Raw genomic sequence first — 12,272 nt, 5'->3', positions numbered from 1 at the left:
GTTCTTGACAATGCCGCCCGATTTCGCACTGCGACCAACTTTTTTTCAATATGTAAAAGGTAAAGTAACTCTTTTACATAATATTGAAAATTTGATGATGGTTCTGCTTTAAAGTAACTAGAGGAGTAACTAATAAGACCTAGAACAAGTATAATGAAGTATAGAGTTAAGAAATGTTGACACACAGATTGAAAGCATGCATGTTCTATATTCCTTATATGTAACGTAATGTAAAAGTATTAGGGCCAGACAACTAGCAAAAAAGAGGACCAGCAATGGCAGCCCCATACATTTTTCATGTTTTCACTAGAAATATGTAGTGGTATATGTGTGTATGAGGGTAAGTGTAAGAAAGCTTCAGATTTGTAGAATTCTTATTACATTGGTGTGCCTGTAGTTTTATCTGGGTCTGGAAAATTACAACATTTTATATTGCTTCATAACTGGAATGTGACTGAATAGATACAAAAGCTTTGTATCTACCTCTTTGGTGTGCAGATTGATAAAGGTATTTTTTCAGTCTTTCCATTTTTCACAGGGGTGTGACAGCTTTGTGTTACACCTGAATGATTGATTCCTTTAAAGAAAAAGCATATCTGGAGGATTGTATTAAAAACACATTTTTTAAAGCACTTTGTCAATGTAGGTGGTGACTGCTATTTATTTTGACTGCTCCATCAAGTGTATCTGTTTTTCTTAGTAACCGCGTAATTACGAGTGGCTAATAGACATTTGAAGTATCGACCTGCATGGTCACGGAATGTGTTTGTGTAATCAGTTATATGTAGTATTTTGGAATAATAATGTGCCTTTGAAGCTACCCTACATACAGGACTATTTCTTAAGGCAGCACAGAGAGCAATAGTGATATTTAAAGTACAGTAATCCATAGCAACCTATCTGGATTTAGTAGCCAAATAGGGGAAATATTCTTTAGGATTTGCTACTAGGGGTTCACTTTTCTGTACTCACTGATGTCCTGCCTACATATCAGTTTTATAAGAATATTCTATAATAATGCACACTTGGTTTGCCCGCACAAACATGTGCATAGCTTTGGGGAGTAGTCAGAAGATATTGCTGATACTTGCTCATATCGATAGGAAAAAAAAAAATATAAAAAAAAATATATATATATATATATATATATATATATATATATATATATATTACAGATTATCAATAGTTCCCCAAAAGACAAATTATGCCTGCAAAAGTTGCCAAGTGCCTATTTAAACAGGAAACAAGTTAGATACTTTGTTGTTCTTTTGTATCTATAAATATCCTAAAACATCACAAATGTCAGACTGCTCCAAAAATGCAAAGCTCCGTAACTTCCAGGCAGTGTCAGAGTAAGCCTCACTACCACACAATCATATTGGCTCATTACTATGATGGACTTCCTCATTCACTTCTGTATGTAGAAGTCTACCAAACTGTACATTTTGCCACTCCTAATATTGTAGCAATTTCTCATGTTGTCTGTTCACAGCAAAATATTCCACATACAAGCACCCCCCTTCAAATCAACTCCAGGCCTTTTATCTGCTTAATTGATAATAACATAACAAAGGAATTGCCCACACCAGCCCATGAAATAGCCTTTGACTCAATTGCCCAATTAAGCTACGTACACACGGCAGATTTTTATCGCCCGATAATCGGCATCGGCCAATTATCGGGCGAAAATCTTCCGTGTGTACAGTCGGTGTCGTCCATCGTCCGGACGACCGACCTGCCGGATCCACGAACGATGGACGACAGCCGATCGTAATGAAAGGGAAGGGGAGAGCGCGCAGCAGGGTGCCGCTCCGTCGCTCTCCCCCCTCCCCTCTCCATAGAGCATGAACGGTGCTGTATGTACAGCATCGTTCATGCATCTTGCAGCCCCTTGTCGTTGGAAAGGATCGTGAAAGATCCTTTCCAACGACAAAAATTGCAAGTGTGTACGCAGCTTTACTTTTGAGCCCCTGAAATGAAGTGATTCTGTAAAAAAAAAAGCTTTAGTTCCTCACATTTTTATGCATTTTGTGTTCAACCCACTGAATTTAAGCTGTAAGTCTGCAGTTTAACTGCATCTGAGTTGTTTCATTTAAAATTGAGGTAATGTACAGAACCAAAATTAGAAAAAAGTTGACTCTGTCCAAATATTTATGGACCTAACTGTATCCACCCAATATACCAAATGACCATTATCTGAAATGTCTTTTATTTCTGGAGTACTCATTAAATACCTAAATATATTTCCTTTTTATTATTTAAAATCTTGTTTATATTAACCGGATTCAAAAATATGTTTAAAAAGCTTTTAGTATTATAGTGCAAAGTCATATAACAAATAGCAGCCAATCTCTTATCTTTATTGCAGCTGAACCCATAAATATATATTTCTAATTGATTGCTATATGGATTTAGATAAGTAACACAACAATGGTAAATTAAAGACGGTGTAATTCTAAAATACTATACTAATACTGGGCTCACCTGCCTGTATCTCTCGATATGATTGCTTTACAATACTGGGCTCACCTGCCTGTATCTCTAGAGATATGATTGCTTTACATGCAGTTTTTACTGAAAGAAACCCTTTCTAATATATTTGCTTTTTCCCATATTCCCTGTGTTAAAGTTTGTCCTAAGCATGTCATCGTCAATTTAGGTTGGTCTGAATGTAAATGTCGAGCAAAATATAACTACTTATGAAAAAAGAAAACAGGGAACAAAACTATTGCTTGTTAATCACATATTGTTAATAGGTGACTGTTTAAAGTAATAACATATTTTCTACAATTAACACATGTATTCCTCAATGGTGTGTAAACAAATCATTATAATAATTAAATATTGTCAATTCTATTTAAGTAAAAGGGGTAATCATTATGTTATATTGTCGGCAGTAATAGCAAGTGCCTGGAAAAAAAATGGGTGAAATGACTTTATCAGCCTGCCCTGTTATGCTTGCTTTATGCCATACAATTTTGTTTGCTTTATGTGTATTAGACTTTGTACTTGCTGTAAAGTTAGTTGGGTTTTGTTGTACTTTGTGCATTAATTTTCCTAACGTAAGCTCATTTTATTATAGGATGAAGAAAATGACAAGAATGTTTTGAGAGATCATTATCACCATAGTGAAATTGATTTTGTTCATTGACCGCTTGAACTACTAGTGTCGTTTTTAGTGTGTATTAGCTTCCTAGCTCTGCAAAAAGATACATATCAATTCTCTGTGATTTGTGCACAGCCATGCTGATGCTGAAGTTTAATCCCTAGCGCCCTATCACCATCTCAGTGTTTACGTTTTAATTTCAGACAAACTTTTTTGGGGGGGATCCCTGACCGCCCACAGGGTCGTAGAAAGAAAAAAATCCTTGCAGAGATTGTATTGTTAAACCACTTGTTGTTATAAGTTGTAAATAAACTCCTTTACTCCTGCTGTCTCTATGTTAAGGACAATTCAAATACTATATCGACACCCTTGCCTGCCAATTGAGGCTCTGCTTGGATTCTGCTCCTCAAAGTACCATGTTTCTCCAGAGCCTATGGTGATCCCTCTTTCCTGTGACATATTCTGCTTCTTACGTTTTTAGTGTTGAAGCAGTCTCTTCTGTAGAGGAGTAGCCTAGCTGTATCATATTTAATTCATTTATCATGCAGACAGTTGAGCCCACAAACTTGTGATAGGGTCACTTTAAAGCTTAATTTTAGCCATGAAACCTTTCCAAAAAATACAAATCCCTCTTCTATTGGGAATCACCTCATCGCGGGGACGCGAGGCCAGAGGAAGCAGATGCCGGCCCAGCATCTGCTCGTGAGGCACGTGAGGCAGGACCGCTAGGCACGTAGGCGGGACCAGGCAGGAAATTTAAAATAATGAGGATTTTTAAATGTACCGCCTTTAAAATGTAAAAATGCTCAATAATCATACCACCAGGGAGGTTAATGGGGACCGTTGACAAGACTAGTCGGGGGTGGCCCTGACTGCATTGGTTGATCAATGGTTGTTATCTTCCTTTCTAGAAAAGGTGCCAATGTCATATAATGGAAGTATCAGGGTAGAATTTATTCTTTTGCATAAGTGAGTGGGGTGGAAGATGTCAGTTTTTTTTACTTTCAAATCACAAACCCAAAACAAATATGCTTTAAGTTCGTGTCAAAAAAGTGTCAGATTCCTTATTTCCATGCTTGTTACTGTGCTGTGATTTACAAAACATAGCACATAATACAACCCCAGATAATTAAACATAGGCTCTGTGTCATTTTTACAAAATAATAAGAATTATTCATTTACCTGTAATGGTCTGGAAAATTTGAAATAGGGTAGATGTGTGTTAGTATATATTAAACATATTTCCCTTCTTTTATTTAAAGAAAAGAATGGTTTGGACCTGCTAATTTCCAGCTTATGCTTAGAGCAATAACTGGTATTGTATATTGCTTTTAGTGGGTTAGCATACTTTATCTTTGATAGAATCTTTAATTAACTTTTTCAGTTGAGATTGATTTTGGGATCATGCAAGTGGGACAGAATTAAATGTGTTTTACTGAGATTGCCTCCTCTTGGAATGCTTAAGTATTATAATGCCTTAGGATATCAATATGCTTACATAACAATGTATGAATGTCACATTTGCATTCTTTTATCTTAGCTTATTTTAATTTAATTTGCCTATAATATAATGTTAATTCGATATGGTAATCTCTCAAAACAAGCGCAAAGCAAAAGCAAGCTTATTTGTACTCAAAAAAGTTAATGAGTAGTGCAGATACCTTGATGTGCTTACCTATATAGCTGCAGTAGTCTGCAGCTCCTGCCCCTAAATACTGTTACTGGGAAATGCATGAAGGGGCTGTCATGCTTCTTTGAATCACGTGTTACGATGTAAATAAAGCAATCACTGAGTACCGCTGATAACTTCTTGTTTGTAATTTTTAGTTCTTGAAAATATGCCTGCATGCTAAGCTTGTCAGACCTGTAAGCCTGAATATATAATATGAAAAATGTATTTGAACTATTTAAGTAGTGATGAAGCTTTCCAACTCCCTTCAGCCTTCTACACATTTCTATTGGCCTTTCACTATAATGTGACACCTTGCTAACTTGTTGGGATGTGGATAAGGCAAGTTCCAGAAAGCTTCAACAATACCGTGAGTTGCTGGAGCTTTCTTTGATCAGAACAGCTCAGGATTCAGATACTCTATATAGACCTCCACTGAGCTCATGTCTTGTGCAGGATGTATTTTTTTTTTATCAGTGCACCCCCCAACTGTAGTTTTCTGCAGGCAGCATGTACCCCACTGAATCAGATCCATAACTGCACAAACTATGCACAGCCCAGTGTCAATGTTGCCACTACTTTTACAAGGTAATATAATACCTGTGTTTGCACAGGTATTTTGTGTATACAAAGTTCAAGTTGATGCAGTTTTGATATATATTCCAGTGAAAGCTCCAGTGAAATTTTGTATCTGAAGTTCTTCTCTTTTTCACATTTTTTCTTTACTTTTTTTCTTTACAAGGGTGCAACTGCAACAGCAGATTTTTATCACTCTTTCAATATCACTCTCTGTTTTTACCAAAGTAATAGATTTCGATTGAAGTTATCTATTGCTGAAGTGGACTGAAGGACAAAGCAGGATACATCCAATAAAAACATAGTCATTACAAAAGTTGCTATTTGTTTAGTAGACATGCTTGGTAGGCGCTTATGATACTCTGGGGGGGGGGGGGGGGGCGGGGGGTAAATAGAGAGAACATTTTGGGTGCCAGCTTTTAATTAGTGCTGTATTTGCAAATTTACTTTCATGACAGGATTATTTGATTTGTTCCTTGTTATATAGCCCAGGCTATTTAAAACTTGAATCTGACTAAGAAATGTGGACTGGGAACGTCTTAAGCGCCCCCATGGCTTTTGGCACCCGTAATGTTTATTGAAGACTTTTGTTTCTACCATAACACCATAATAATTGCTTATCTTTCTGCCAATGTCAAATTAACATTAGGAATACAATGAATATTACCTAATAATTACATACAAATGTGCTGCTCTTGACTTCTTTGTCTTCAAGCAAAACTTACTCTAAACATATTTTCTAATCTATGATAGCATAGAGAAAGATTTCCACCTCTATCAGGTTTTTATTTCCATGTATGTCCAAAGAGATTTTCACTCACTTGTCCCAAAAACAACCAGCAGTAAATAGAGAAAATTTTTCCAAAGTTAGAATAAATCTCAGATTTATTGGCTTTCACTGGAATGCATTAAAAATTTTCTTTCTACTTGGGGACAAGTGCACAATTTTAGATTTTACCTAACTTTGTGTTCTGGTGATAATGTTTATTGGGACTGATAGTGCTAGTGACTCGTAATATGTTGGCGCTATACAAATACTGTTTGATAATAATACCAAGAAGGGCACTGAAAAAGACACATTAAATCTTGTCAATGATTTTATCTCTTACCACTTCCCCAATCAAATAACTGTCTGAAGTTTTGTTTCAAGGACTAACCCTTGCTCACCTTCCATCCCATTGTCCATTGAGAGCCATCTTTTTGGTTACAAAGTCAGTAACATTGCACATGATGGTTAAAAATGTGAAATCAGTTTCAAAAGCACACATAGACCATACTTTAGGTTTATTAAAAAGTAACAAAAGGTACATATTGTCATGATAACGGCTGAGCAGGACATGAAGATGTTTAAAATAGTCATCAGGTCATTTGGTTCTGATTTTAATTAAGCTGCAATGGTTTTGTGACCTCTCAGTCAGTACTATCATATGTAATTTAAGTGTATGTGAAGTGCTATTAATTTTATATTATTTTATGGGATTAATTATTGATGCATTTCCACAATATTAAAATATATTTTAGTCCCTGCAATGATTTATTTTTAAATACTGCATGCAGAGACTGATATTAGTTGCACTAAACAGAATAAACTAATTGAATCTGATTTGGATTTTATGGATACTGCAGGCTCTTACCTTTGCCTTCATTTTGGAAATTGCCTTAATTTTTATTTAGGGATGGAAGTAATTTCCCCTGAATTGCATGTATTGAGTTCCTTGCTTTCAGTAGCAGGGTATGCTTAAATGAATGTAAGCAACATTCTCACAAGTAAAACATAGTTAAGGACTTTGAGGAATGTATCTTGAGTCTAAAGTTTTAGAGGTTAAGCAACCATGGAACAAAGTTGTGTACCAAGCTCAATACTGTATGAAAAGTTTATTTTCTAAGGGGAGTTAAAATAGTCACACAAGAGTCGTTATTGTGTGGGATGTGAATTTGAACCACCAAGGTAAAAACAATCAATGAGCCTTTCTGCTCATCTGTCTTTGCAGAAGAAGGCTGGCCTGAAATTAGTTTACCCCTTTCCCCTAGTCATTTCTGTACATGAATGCACTTTTTTGTGCTTGTTTGCTGTGAATAGCATGTGTTTAGACAAGAGGAGAAATTGCCTCTTGAAGCTGTGGAGTTCAGCTGCTATGTGAGAGATGCGGGATAGACTCCAGCTAGTCCTGAGAGATGATGCAGCCACTACACTGGAATGCTGTCTCCAGCCCATTTAATATCTCACTGTTCAGTGTTAAGTCCTCATACTGGGCTCTTTGACGCAACACACGGCTACTTTTTTCCCTGCTACTCAGATGTGTCCAGTGATTTCAGGGTGCGAGGATTTTAGATTCTCCTCTGGGAATAGAGACAAGGTCTTTTTATGACTATTATTATTCTAAACGTAAAGCGGGCTCTATCAATTTACTAATGCGTGCTCTTGCTCGCTGTCAGAGTGCCATAGATTTGAACAGACAGCTTTTACAGCACATTCAGTCCACTGTAACTGCAGTATGAACCAACTTTCATAAAATGTAAGTTTAGCAAGTATTTTTCTAACCTGTAGAGTGTAGCTCTCATTGTAAAATAATTCTAATTTTAATGGTTCAACTTTTTAAAAAACCCTTTTTAGATATCATAATGCTCAGCATAACAAGAAATACGAATTCTGGTTACTTATTTTTTTTTTTTTAAGCTTATAAAGTTATTTGTAAGATTAGATTCTTATGGTAATTTGTTGTTTTTTGACAGATAGTATATGGATTATTAAAACCTGCATGTGGAACGGAGGATATCAGCACCTTAACTTCAAGAATACAAGGTATGTTATTTTTTTCCACCTAATGATGATGGTTTAAATGGTGATTTCAGTGATTGGAGACAATTTGTTTTAACAGATGCTGGGTTTCACTTAGATTTGCAATTATTTCCTACTAAAGTACATAGTGGAAACAGTTTGTTTTTGCAGATGTCCTTTGCAATTATCCTGAACAATGCTTCTACGACTGTGTGTGGCCTTATATATTTAAAAGTAATTTAACTTTTTATGGTTTACCTATATCTTTTTTTATGTTTAGCTTTGTGGTATCCAAGTCTACAGAATGAAATTCTGTTTAATTTGTGCTGATGATAACTGAGCTGTGATTATTAAGAGTATTTTCTTCTTTCTTTTTCTTCTACCGTTACTTCTCCTATACCCTTATTGCAGCCACCTGAGACCTTGCTGTCATATTTCACTTGCAGTACTGTGAGACTGATTTACTAAATGTAAAGCAAGATGAACAGCATTGAAGTTCACCTGTGCTCACATCCCACATCCACTGGTGTGAAGGAAAATTGTGAATTGAACATAGTATTTTTTCAACTTACATTTCAGGGCATCACATTTTAATAAAACAAGGCAATGGATTTTATGTATTCTAAATCTGCTGTAGATACAAGGGGGGTAATTCCACTAGCCCTGGCATTGGGATGTTTTGAATGTGTGTGTGTGTATATTTTTATAGTCTGCAAGTCTGACAGATTAAGTTACAAGAAAATATGCAAATTATTAGCGTTATTATTTGCTATATAAAACTCTGTGTGATATTTAGGAAATAGCCATTTGATTTTAGGTGCTCAGTGATGCAATTCTTAAATTATAGTATCTTTTATTTTGAAAACAAAAAAGCTCTTCTAAATCAAACAATGACTGGCTCATGCTTGAAAGACTATGTGTTTTCCAGTAACTGCTAGATTGTCATGTTCATTTGTGCAATGTGAAATCAGTTCCTGTGATTATTTAGCCTTAGGACCTCTTGCGTCTGGGTTTTTTTTTTATTTCAATGCATTTTACATAGTATCCAGTTGTGCATAGCAGAACAAAAATAGTGTGTGGCATTGAAAAATTGTCAGGAAATGAAAATACCTGTATTTTAAAAAAAATCGGGGCTCTTCAATTTACTGAAGCAGTTTTTAAACTATGAAAAGTGCAACATTGCCAGGCATTAATAAGAGCAAGCAAAGACAAAAAAAAGCCTCACTGACTTCTTATTATCTTAAAGTGGAACTATGTGGTTCATTTTGTCACTAGCATTACCAGCAGTTTTTGTTATTCTGAATTACCCTGTTTATTATAGTATTTGTATCTGTTGAATCTGCCTGTAGTTTCATTATTCACTTCCTGTAACAGGCCAGCAAGTGTGCCTATTACATTTGGTTACATTTCTAGGAATAGATGCAATAGTCAGCTTTTATTTATATAGTTTAAGTCTTTGTTCTGTAACTGATTAAAAAAAGGGTTAGTGAGGTCCTAATATATGTATATGTATGACCTAAAGTACATTTACAACTATATGCCAAACTAAGGCTGGTCTGTTACAAATATATTGTGTGATTTCTCTGCAGAACAAACAGTGAGAAAAAAGTAGAGAAAAAAAGCAGATTTACTTGGCAGGATTAAAAAGTAATACAAAAATTTTACAGGGTAACAAACAAACAAAAAAAGGCCACTGTGTTCACATCATTAACACATTTAATTTTGCATAAAGTTACATTGGTTATATTTGTTTTATACTTAGAAACTGAAAAAAACATTAATTTAACAGTGGGTGGTATTTAACCCAGAAGTGGACTAACACTAGATTCCTGAGCAGGTGAGTCGACACGACAGCACAGGAGAGAGTATTATAGCTAGAGCTATTTTTTTATTTAATTTAGAGCAGTTTCCTTTTTGTCTAAACTGGATCTGGGCTTTTAAAGTTTAAATTAGTTTTGTAGAATTTACATTGACAGGTTTACAATGATTCCTTTTTATAAGTTGTTCTAAAATATTGTATAAAGTATGGTAGACTCTGGTCCCAAGTGTCTTTTATTATAAAACATTCTTTACAATAACAGAACCTTCTTCATTACGCCTTCTTAATTATTGAAGAAATTAACATAGTTTATTAACATAGAACACAGCAAAAATTAATAAATTGTGCATGCAGTTTATAGGTATGTGGTTAAAATGTGTAAACTTCTACATTTACGTACTTCAGGTCTTGTATTCCAATGTTACTGTACTTTCACAGTATACCTAAATCACTGAGCCAGAAGCAAGAGTCCACACATTTATACCACATATATACTGTAATAACATACATAAAGATTTATTATTAACTTATAAGTGAAAAAACAAACTGCTCACTCAAGCTGCCTCACCCATTATAAAGTATTTTCAAATGTAGGGCATTTTAATCAATATTAAGAGAGAGGAGAGGGTTCACAGTTTATGTTTGGGTTACACTGAGGCATGCATTTCCAGTTTCTAGTCAGCTACCCCCTTAAACCTAGCAGGAAGCGCTTACTCTTACTCCCAAATAGATTAAAACGGTTTCTTCTATTGATTCAGAGTCCGGGCTACGGTTGTGCAAGTGATCGGCACTAGCGCTAGCTAGGGTTAAGATAATGTCTACAACTCCAATAAGTTACTTTACTGACTTGAGTTTTATTTGTAAATTTCAAGCTCTGCTATTGAGCTGAAAAAACAACAAAACCAGTTACAATAGGGTTTAAATGTAAAGGGATTTCCTGTGTATGTTATATGTTAATTCCTAAGCATAAAAATAAATTAAAAAAACATTAAAAGTAATGTAGGTAAGTAACAGTTAAAAGTAAAACATTTTAAATATTAAAGCATTTTTTACACAACCCATTCATTGGCATTTGATATGAAAATGATCTTTCCACTGCAACTGGTGTAGTTTGGATGGGCATGGTCAACAATTCTAAAGATGGCTGGGACATTTTAAATGATGCGTAATTGGCATTAAGTGCCCAAAAGGTTGCAAGAAACTATCCCCGACACCATTGCTCCACATCCTGATGCCTGAAGTGTTGGTATGTTTAAAGCAGGATGGATCCAGGCTTTCAAGTTGTTAATCTTATTTCTAAAAACAAAAAACACAAGACATTAGGCCTTTTTTATTAAAGCTCTCCAAGGCTGGAGAGGATACACGTACATTAGTGAAACTAGGTGATCCAGCAAACCTTAAATGAATATGGTCCAGGATTCAAAACATTTGCTAGAAAATAGCAAATGATTTGAAGAAATCCATTCCAGGTTTGCTGGAGTACCTAGCTTCACTAATGAAAGTGTATCCTCTCCAGCCTTGGAGAGCATTAATAAATCAGGGCCATCAAGGTAAAATATGTTTGTTTTCCAGTGGTATCAGCATACAGAATCACTTTCCTGGATCCCCTTGAAAAGACTCGAGAAGCTCAGTGTGTGTAAATGGGTGGAGTTAAATATTATATGTTTATTTACTACACAAAAATAGTGTTGTTAATGCATTTTTTTTTTGTAGGTTCAATTGTGAGATTATAAAATACTAATATTTTTCTATGTAAGGTAATATGGAGCAGGTGACTGCATCGTGTTATATAAACACAGATAAACTATTCTTTCAAACATTTCTTTTCAGCTCCTATAGATTCTTTATGACACAGAAGCCTTTTTTGTTGGTAAACATATTATAAAGGTAGCCAGATATGATCATGATTCAAGTAGCCTTTTGTTTACCTATTTTTGTATTCTGTGCAATAAGTAGAAGATGCTTTCATGTAGTGTAGTCATTATAATGCCATTTTAAAAGTAATATTGTAATGTGTCAATATCTTTGAAGTAGGGAAGGTATTGTATTACAAAGGCTCTATTCGCTTCCTGAAGCACTATTTAGACTGGGACATTTTTGGAGTGCCTGTTCTCCAGAGCTGGGTTAGATATCATATCAAGTGCATAAGCCTGTACTTCTCCATGATGTGCATTTAAGGCAGGTATTGTTTAACAGGCTCTATCTAGTACATTAGTTATGTGTGATGATATTGCATTGCAATGAATAGGTAATTGAATGGCTGCTCTGTATTTTTCTGAGCAAAAGCATTATTGAAAAGAAACAATATTTAACCTTTTGATAT

General features: G+C 35.1%; 1 protein-coding gene across 3 annotated transcripts in view; it reads left to right on the top strand.

Annotated features, from left to right (window-relative positions):
* Positions 1-12,272, top strand: part of CSGALNACT1 (chondroitin sulfate N-acetylgalactosaminyltransferase 1) — a 193,570-nt gene that overhangs the window by 71,478 nt on the left and 109,820 nt on the right. For 2 of the 3 annotated variants that reach the window (XM_072405281.1, XM_072405279.1), the window contains exon 3: positions 8,085-8,154. The gene's annotated coding sequence lies outside the window, so the exon portion shown is untranslated. Of the gene's footprint in view, positions 1-7,651; positions 7,868-8,084; positions 8,155-12,272 lie in introns of those variants that run through there. The other variant, XM_072405280.1, reaches the window with a different exon arrangement.

This window comes from Pyxicephalus adspersus, chromosome 3 (assembly GCF_032062135.1).
Source record: "Pyxicephalus adspersus chromosome 3, UCB_Pads_2.0, whole genome shotgun sequence".
NCBI classification, from domain to species: Eukaryota; Metazoa; Chordata; class Amphibia; order Anura; family Pyxicephalidae; genus Pyxicephalus; species Pyxicephalus adspersus.
This window is presented reverse-complemented; position numbering and strand designations above follow the sequence as displayed.